Raw genomic sequence first — 8,203 nt, 5'->3', positions numbered from 1 at the left:
AAATGCTGCCAGTGTGCCCATCATATGCTGCCACTGTGTCAAATGCTGCCCGTGTGCCCATCATATGCTGTCAGTGTGTCCATTAAATGCTTCCAGGGTGCCCATCAAATGCTGCCAGTGTGCCCAACAAATGCTGCCACTGTGCTAAATGCTGCCAGTGTGCCCATTAAATGCTGCCAATGTGCCCATTAAATGCTGCCAGTATGCCCATCAAATGCTGCCACTGAGCCAAATAGTGCAAGTGTGCCCATCAAATGCTGCCAGTTTGCCCATTAAATGCTGCCAGTGTGACCCCCGCCCTGCTCACCGGCTGCACGGCACTTACCCTGTTTTGGTGGGGCAGCGAGTGACGGCGACGAGCGGGGTCCTTCATGTCTCCTGCGGGGCCGGCACTTCTCCACACCGTCCTAATGTCCCATAAGGCGTCCAATAGCGGCGCCTGTTGTTTCAACCAATCAGGTGACAGGGTAACCAGACCCAGACAGGCATCCCAATACTTTTGGTAATATAGTGAATAAGAGAACTGTTTTCTTTTGTTAAAGGATTTATATTTCTATCCACCTAGTCTTGAGATTTACAAAGCTCTACCCACAGAGCAATGCTCTCTGGCAGGGCAGGAGAACATTATTTATAACTCACCCCCCTCCCTTCCTGGCAAACTCTCACAAGAGTGAGAGAAAGGCCTCGTACACACGACCGAGAATCTCGTCGTAAAAGAAACGTTGTTTTCCTCGACGAGATTCTTGTCAAGCTTTCCTTGCATACACACTGTCGAGACAAAATCTCGTCATTCTCAAACGCGGTGACGTACAACACGTACGACGGCAGGGGAAGTTCGATTCCACTGGCACAACTATTGGGGCTGCTTTTGCTAATCTCATGTTACTGCATGTTAAGTAAAAGTTTGGTGAGAGACGATTCGTGCTTTTCAGTCTGTTACAGCGTGACGAATGTGCTATCTCCATTACGAATGCTACTTTTACCGAAGGTGCGCTCCCGTCTCATACTTTTTTCTGAGCACGTGCGTGTTTTTAAGCATACACACAAACGTGTTTCTCGTTGTAAACCAGCCCAACGAGAAACACGATGAGAAAATTGAGCATGTTCTCTTTTTTTCTCGTCGAGATCCACGACAGTTTTCTTGACAAACAATTTACACACAACCGTTTTTCTGGGCAGAAAAGCTCTGCCAGCATTTTTCTTGATGGTTTTTGCAGAGGAAATGTTTTACTATCCAAAGTTAAAACAAGGGCAGAAGATTTAATATTTAAATTACTAAAGTTCCACTTTAACATTAGATTTTAAAATGTAAAAGCAGAGACCTTGATAGTTCCTTGGAGCCCCAATAATTTGGATTATTATATCACATGACTCAATTCCACGTATATTGATACTTCACTTAAAGCGGAGTTCCACCCAAAAAATGGAACTTCTGCTTTTCGGTTACTCCCCCCCCCCCCTCCAGTGTCACATTTGGCACCTTTCAGGGGGGAGCAGATACCTGTCTCATACAGGTATTTTGCTCCCACTTCCGGGAATAGATACCCAAACCACGCGCGGGTATCTTCGCACCTTCCGGCGCCTTCTCCGCCCCCCCCCCCCCCGAGCTGTCGTCTGGGAGACACACGGGTCCCAGGAAACAGCAGGGACCAGTGGGAACGCACAGCGCGAGTCGCGCCTTAATGAAGATGGCGGCGGCAGCAACCGAGAGCCGAGGGAGAGATTGGCTTAGGGTGCCGACATCGCGGGTGCCCTGGACAGGTAAGTGTCCCTACTTTAAAAAAAAAATCTGCGGACCTCCGCTTTAAGCAGAGGGCCCTTGGTTTTTGTTTTATTGGTTGTGGAAAACTGGGTACACTAACATTTTGTGATACTGCCCCAGAATAAAGCTCTTTTGGACAGAAGTTTATCAATTAATATACAATGTATCGGGCATAGATACCCGAGCCACCCACAGGTATCTACAACCCTTCTGGCACCTTCTCCGTCCCCCGCTGTCTTCTGGGAGACACACAGGTCCCAGAAGACAGCAGGGACCAGTGGGAACACGCAGCGTGAGTCGCGCCTTACCGAAGATGGCTGGACAGGTAAGTGTCCTTATTTTAAAAGTCAGCAGCTGCAGTATTTGTAGCTGCTGACTTTAAAAAAATAAAAATAAATCGGTGGACCTCTGCTTTAAGCAGAGGGCCCTTGGTTTTTGTTTTATGGGCTGTGGAGAACCTGGTACACTAACATTTTGTGATACTGCCCCAGAATCAAGCTTTTTTTAACTGAAGTTTATCAATTAATATATAATGTATTGTGCCATAGTGCCCCTTAAAATCCATACACGGCTCTACTCATCTTTAAACAAATTAAGTGTACTGCCAATACATTTAGACATGTATCTTTCATAGGCGTGCGCAAGGGGTGTGCCAGGTGTGCCTGGGCACACCCTAATCCTGGAGTTGGTAACCCATCAATTGTGGGCAGGTGACAGTTAAGCCGTGATCCTTACTTGCTGACCCCCATTACCTGGACTGGATAGGCGGCTGGAGTGGAAATTAATGGACCGATCTGTATTTTCTTCTGCAGCAGCTGAAAGTAGGCTCCTCCTCCTCATCCTTTTGCCGATATTTAGCTGCCACAGGAGGAAAATACCAATGTATGCCACCCCCCTGATCACCTGATGCCGCTCCAAGTGTGATGGTGCCCTGGACAATCTTGCTTCTTCCCTTTCCCTTTCTCTACCCCTTCCCATACCTTCTATTACTCCCTTCTCTTTCTACGTTTTCTCTCTGGTTCCACTCTACATCTGTTTTTTTATTTTTTTCCTTCTTATCAAGCCTTCTAGTAGGGCCTGAATGTTCTTTCGAGGTCTACTGATAAAATAATCTTCATGACTACATCTTGCAAGGCCATTAGACTCTAAGTAGAAGGTCTGTAGCAGAATGCGTTTTCTGCTTTTCATTGATCTTTTCATGTGGTTTCACTTTATCATTTTAGCCCTTAGGCTGAATTCTTCTCTGTATGTCACAAAAATTGGTACCTCTGATCTGTGCTTATTTTTACTTTGTGAAACCTTTTGCAATAACAATTTATTAAAGCAAAAATGCACCAAAACATCTCACGTCACTTTCAACGTCACCTTGAATTTTTGGATCTACTGATTGTTTTGACAGGCAGTAACTGCCTGTCAAAACAATCAGTAGATCCAAAAATTCAAGGTGACGTTGAAAGTGACGTGAGGTGTTTTGGTGCATTTTCGCTTTAATAAATTGATGGTGCCTGATTATATTTTTTTATTATTTGCACAGTTTGAATAGGCTGGGCTTGTAAAAATTTAAGCCGGCCATACATGGATCGAAATTTGGCTGGTTCAGCAGAGACTGCCCATAATTCTATCCATGTATGGAAAGGCTGGTTGTACAAAAGTCGATTTACTGATAAATTTCTGTACAACCAGCCTATTGGAAAATGTTTGCACGATCAGCGCCACTGGCCATAGCCAGCAGCAATAATCAGTGGGCTAGATTCAGATAGGTGAGCGGATCTTTAGCTCCGCGTAACCTATCTGATTTACGTTACGCCGCCGCAAGTTTTTCAGGCAAGTGCTTTATTCACAAAGCACTTGCCTGTAAAGTTGCGGCGGCGTAGCGTAAATCCACCAGGCGGAATTCAAATTCGGCGGGTAGGGGGCATGTATCATTTAAATGATGCGCGTCCCCACGCCGAATGAACTGCGCACGTGCCGGCCGCAACTGAATCCCAGTGCGCATGCTCCAAATGACGTCGGCATCTGGACGTAATTTACGTCGTGAACGTAAATTACGTCCAGCCGTATTCGCAAACGACTTACGCAAACGACGTAAAAAATTCAAAACTCGGCGCGGGAACGACGGCCATACTTAAGGATACGCCGCACATACCTCTCATATAGCAGGGGTAACTATACGCCGGAAAAAGTCGAACTCAAACGGTGTAAAAAAAAAAAGCGCCGGACGGTCTTTCGTTTCTGAATCGGCATAACTACTCATTTGCATATTCCTCGCGTATACAAACGAAAGCACCACCTAGCGGCCAGCGTGAGATTGCAGCCTAAGATCCGACGGTGTAAGTCACTTACACCTGTCGGATCTTAGGGATATCTATGCGGAACTGATTCTATGAATCAGTCGCATAGATATGACGGCCGGACTCAGAGATACGACGGCGTATCAGGAGATACGCCGGCGTATCTCTTTTCTGAATCCGGCCCAGTGCATTCTAGCAGCCGGGAAGTCCCCCTGTTGTAAGAACAGAATAGCTAAAAAAATTGAAGTACAGTTTAGGGAGGCTTCACCCAAGACAAATGGATTTGCATGACAAGTGGAACATACATGTTTTGATCATATACTTACTCCTAAGCCTGCCTCTTTAAGCCATTTAAGAAAGCAATGTGCAAGCAAAGGTACCCAAAGACGCAAAGACTTGTGATAAAAAATCTGTTGATCTGGCAAATTTAAACTGCAATTTAATTCTATAGTTGACTGCCTTCCCTCCTTTGTGAAGAGTTTAGAAGATAACTGAAATTACAGCAGGAGCATGCTCAGTAGAGAACATAAACTGGTCTACACAATCTCAGACTACAACGGGGACACAGATAAGATGGGAGGGACAACCAAAGTAGGATCAACAAGGTATATTTCACTCCACACAAAATAAACATGCTTTAGTGGTATTCTGAGTATAAACACTCCATTATTTTACATGTAATTAGAGTTTTTTATAGTCTGGGTTTAATGAAAAAAAAAATGCAGAAAGCACATCTAGAGCTCAAAAATGTTATATGAATCAATATTTTTACTAGGGTTCAGATATACTTTCACAGAAAAATGTAGTCCGCAACATACAGTATTCAGCCCTGTGTTCTAGAGCAGGATAGACTTCCCATCCTGCTCCCAAAAGAAAAATAAGTCAAGCTGAGCAACGCTCAGCCATTCACAAGAAGCATACAAGGCTTCCTCTGATTGGCTGAGGTAGAGAGGCAGGCAGATAACTCAATAATCTCCACCTCAGCCAATCAGATAAAGTTGTGTATTCATTGCAGCACTCAGCCTGGCTCAGTTTTCTTCATGGAGCGGGATGGGCTGCCGTACCACAATGCTCTAGCTACATACAGTTTATACAGTGCTCCCAGCTGGGGCATATGTTAGAGAGGCAAATAATTCATTTGGACTAACTTACTCCAAGTTACCTATTTAAAGTCATGAGTAGCTTGAAATTCAGCTTTAACATGTCCTAACTGACCACTGTAGCTGTAGGCACTCTGGGAAAACTCATCTGCAAGGTTCACAACAGAGGGGCTGAAATCACAGCTTACCTTCCTTTATCTTATCTGAAGCCTGCCAGCTTCTAATATAAACAAGCAATTGGTAACTGCAGGGCTCCGTAATGATTTGTGGTAAAGGTTTTTTGTACTAAAAAGTGACATCCTCCCCCCCCCCCCCCCCCCCACCAAAGTGCTGGTGCCCCCACCAGTTATACACATCTTTACTAGAGCTCCTTCCTCCATCAAAGTTGCCAACAACACCCTGCTTCCGGGCATGAGGAAGCATGTGACCAATTCCTTAGGTCCAACCATATGGGGCACAGTGGCGCCGCCCCCTAATCGATACACTTGGCCTTTAATTTACATGCAGGGCGCTCGATGCATGGATTTCAATGGGAGTTTTTTTTGTTTTTTTTTAGAAGCACATGATTAGAACTGGAGGCTCTAATTGGCTTAAAAAAGGGTGGGCTCCGGGCGCAGAGCACTGTGCTCCACCCACCTAATAGTGTGACAATAGCTAATTCATTTTCGCTATTGTCTTCTTGCTTCTCCTGGGAGTTTTGGCAGACGGATTGCAGATGCAGCGGCTGTACGAACCCAATTGGTGCTTGAGCGGATGCAGGCGCAAAAACAAGGGCCTCATTCATGCATTACAGATGCCAGTGCTCAATAAGACCTAAATGGGTAAAAAAACTGAATGTTTCTAGCTAAGTTAAGGCTGCACATATCAATATTGAAGATTTTGGTGTAGCCATTCAGAGGGCCTGCACTTGGTCATGCACTGGTGCCAGCGCAGCCCTGAAATCAATAAGCATTTACACTGGCCCCTTAATATTCAACTCTCTACATGCATTCCTGATTGGGTTAGCATTCCTGACTTATACAGTTAAACATGTTAGGGAGTTTCCATGTGTTTTAGGACTTTTTAAATAGGAATAGGCTGGAAAGAATTTTCTAGCCTATTCCTAGCCCTGACATATAAAACATGATAGGGAGTTTGCATGTGTTTTCGGACATTTATAATAGGAATAGGCTAGAAATAATTTTCTTTGCCCATAGATACGCTTTAACCACTTAAGCCCCGGACCATATTGCTGCCCAAAGACCCAAGGTGTTTTTACAGTTTGGGACTGCGTCGCTTTAACAGACAATTGCGCGGTCGTGCGACGTGGCTCCCAAACAAAATTGGCGTCCTTTTTTCCCCACAAATAGAGCTTTCTTTTGGTGGTATTTGATCACCTCGGCGGTTTTTATTTTTTGCGCTATAAACAAAAATAGAGCGACAATTTTGAAAAAAATGCAATATTTTTTACTTTTTGCTATAATAAATATCCCCCAAAAACATATATAAAAAATATTTTTTTCCTCAGTTTAGGGCGATACGTATTCTTGTACCTATTTTTGGTAAAAAAAATCGCAATAAGCGTTTATCGATTGGTTTGCGCAAAATTTATAGCTTTTACAAAATAGGGGATAGTTTTATTGCATTTTTATAAAATTTTTTTTTTTTTTACTACTAATGGCGGCGATCAGCGATTTTTTCCGTGACTGCGACATTATGGCGGACACTTCGGACAATTTTTACACATTTTTGGGATTTTTGTCATTTTCACAGCAAAAAATGCATTTAAATTGCATTCTTTATTGTGAAAATGACAGTTGCAGTTTGGGAGTTAACCACAGGTGGCGCTGTAGGATTTGGTGTACACTGTGTGTGTGTTTACAACTGTAGGGGGGTGTGGCTGTAGGAATGACGTCATCGATCGAGTCTCCCTATATAAGGGATCACTCGATCGATGCAGCGCCATAGTGAAGCACGGGGAAGCCGTGTTTACACACGGCTCTCCCCGTTCTTCAGCTCCGGGGAGCGATCGCGACGGAGCGGCTATAAACAAATAGCCGCGCCGTCGTCCCGGATCGCTCCCCGAGGGGACCCGACCGCCGCAAGTCGCGGGGGGGGGTCCCGATCGGACCCCCGACCCACGTCTAGGCAGGGACGTACAGGTACGCCAATGTGCCTGTACGTGCCATTCTGCCAACGTATATGTACATGCGGCGGTCGGGAAGGGGTTAAAGTGGTTCTAAAGTCTTATGATGGGTTCACACTATTGCCAAAAAATTGGTAAAAAGTGTCTGATTTGTCCGCCATAATGTCACAGTCCCGATAAAAAAAAATAATAATAAAAATGCCATAATTCTATCCCTTATTTTGTAGACGCTATAACTTTTGCGCAAACCAATCAATATACGCTTATTGCGATTTTTTACCAAAAATATGTAGAAGAACACGTATCAGCCTAAACTGAGGAAAAATAAAATAAAACTAAATATATATATATATTTAAATTGGGATATTTATTATAGCAAAAAGTACCGTATTTATCGGCGTATACCGCGCACTATTTTGCCCTGAAAATCAGGGCAAAATCGTGGGTGCGCGATATACGCCGATACCCGCTTTCCCGCCACGAGTTTGAATACTGCACCCGCATATAGCGAGCGCAGTACACTCGTGAATCTTCGGGCAGTCTCGGCGCCTCTCGTACTGACGTCCTGACGTCCTGAGCGTACAGGACGTCAGTGCGAGAGGCGCCCGAGCCTGTCCGAAGATTCACGAGTGTACTGCGCTCGCTATATGCGGGCGCAGTATTCAAAGTCGTGGCGGGAAACGAGCGGGAGGACGCCGCAGAAGGACGCCGGACCCGCCGAAGATGGACACCGGACCCGCCGAAGATGGACACCGGACCCGCCGAAGATGGACACCGGACCCGCCGAAGATGGACGCCCAACCGGCCGAAGACGGACGCCGGACCCGCCGAAGAGGACACCCGAAGCTGCAGAAGGACGCCGGACCCGACGAGGCCGCAGATGGACGCCGCGCAAGACACCAAAACTGTAAGTACAAAAAAACAA

The sequence above is a fragment of the Rana temporaria genome, chromosome 11 (genome assembly GCF_905171775.1).
Source record: "Rana temporaria chromosome 11, aRanTem1.1, whole genome shotgun sequence".
In the NCBI taxonomy this organism is placed as follows: domain Eukaryota; kingdom Metazoa; phylum Chordata; class Amphibia; order Anura; family Ranidae; genus Rana; species Rana temporaria.
The sequence above is the reverse complement of the archived record's forward strand: the minus strand, read 5'-3'. Positions refer to the sequence as shown.